Source organism: Piliocolobus tephrosceles, chromosome 18 (assembly GCF_002776525.5).
Source record: "Piliocolobus tephrosceles isolate RC106 chromosome 18, ASM277652v3, whole genome shotgun sequence".
Lineage (NCBI taxonomy): Eukaryota > Metazoa > Chordata > Mammalia > Primates > Cercopithecidae > Piliocolobus > Piliocolobus tephrosceles.
In genome coordinates this window covers 19,285,198-19,287,044 of record NC_045451.1, presented here as the reverse complement: position 1 = coordinate 19,287,044, position 1,847 = coordinate 19,285,198, and positions in this window count along the sequence as shown.

The window sequence follows — 1,847 nt, the reverse complement described above, 5'->3', positions numbered from 1 at the left end:
TAGGTCAAGAAGCTATTTATCTTTTACTGCTAGTAATGTAAATGTCAAAAGTCTAATTTATGTTTCTGTTTTTTTCTGCTGAAGACTTTAGAGATATTTGGGAAAACACCAATAAATTGTAAGAAACATTTGGAAAAGAGAATATTTATAATATGTGTTAACTATCTTTTTTAGATTCTAATTATCTAGTTTCTAATAAGAGATTCATTTGTTATTTAATTTTATCTCTCCCTGTACTTATTTTTTGAATGATTTTTTAAGTAATTAAGTTTGCCACAAAAAATATAAGATATCCATTCAATGTTAATTTCAGATTTATAGTAAATTATCATACTTATACTACAAAATTATTCATTGTTTACCTGAAATTAAAATCTAACTGGGATTCCCGTGTATACATTTGCTAACTCTGGCAATCCAGATTTAGATTTAGCATTGTGAAAATTGGAGTAAAGAACAAACTCATACACTGGTTTGGCTACTTTATGGCTTTTTGAGAGTATATAGATTATCTGAGCTTTCTAATTCTTAGTTTTTTGGTTTGTTTATTTTTATCTGCAATGTGGAAAAAATAAGACCTATTTTGTACACCTATTCTGCACACAGAAATGTTGGTTTCCCTTCCATTTGCCATCCTCAGTGTTTGAAAACAGATGATTTACTCATATAAATAAACCTACTTTGTTCTCTTGGTTTAGCATAAGTTACTTTAAAATTCTCATCAAAATCATCTTTTAAATATATATATGGTCAATGAAATCTGTTTAGTTTCAAATCAAACACCTAGGCTATACAATGCAGGCACTGATCTATGAAAATTTCACTACAAAAAGTTTGTTTTAACAAATCAGTTTAATATATCATTATCATATTAAATTACATTTATATATTTCCTGAAAAAGTTATATGAATCCATGCTATATGCCCATCACAGACTAGCAAAGCCCATTACATTTGAAGAATTACACTTTCATGAACGGAATTATTTTTTTCCATTTGTGCCAAAATAATCTTTGCAAATTAGAATTCTGTATCAAAAGCTTTGTGACGTGCAAACGCTGATTTACTTCAGGCTGGAGAAAGAAATGCTTCAGAGAATGAAAGCCTCCACATAAATATATTTTCTAGGTAATTAAACTTCTGTAATATTTACATTTCTATAATTATAAAGGAGGTTAAGCATGTTTTAAGATATTATGACGTGTTTAACATATACAAAAAGGTTAAACTATGATACAATGAATATATTTGTTCGTATCATACAGTTCAGAAATACAATATTACCAACTTACTGAATCTCCCAGTATCTTCTTCCTTCATCTTATTCCCCCTCTCTTTCCATTATCTGAAATTTGGAGATTATCATGCCACGTATTTTTTTTTTTTTTTTTTTTGAGACGGAGTCTGGCTGTCGCCCAGGCTGGAGTGCAGTGGCCGGATCTCAGCTCACTGCAAGCTCCGCCTCCCGGGTTTACGCCATTCTCCTGCCTCAGCCTCTGGAGTAGCTGGGACTACAGGCGCCCGCCACCTCGCCCGGCTAGTTTTTTTTGTATTTTTTAGTAGAGACGGGGTTTCACCGTGTTAGCCAGTATGGTCTCGATCTCCTGACCTCGTGATCCGCCCGTCTCGGCTTCCCAAAGTGCTGGGATTACAGGCTTGAGCCACCGCGCCTGGCCACGTATTCTTTTTTAAATATACCTTTACCTTGTAAGTTTACATTTTAAGCAATATATGTAGCTTAGATTTGCGTTTTTATAAACTTTATATATAAAACTGTCTACTCTTTTATCCTACTCTTTTTCCTGCTCAGTATCAGTTTAGTAGGATTCATCTATGTTACACATGTA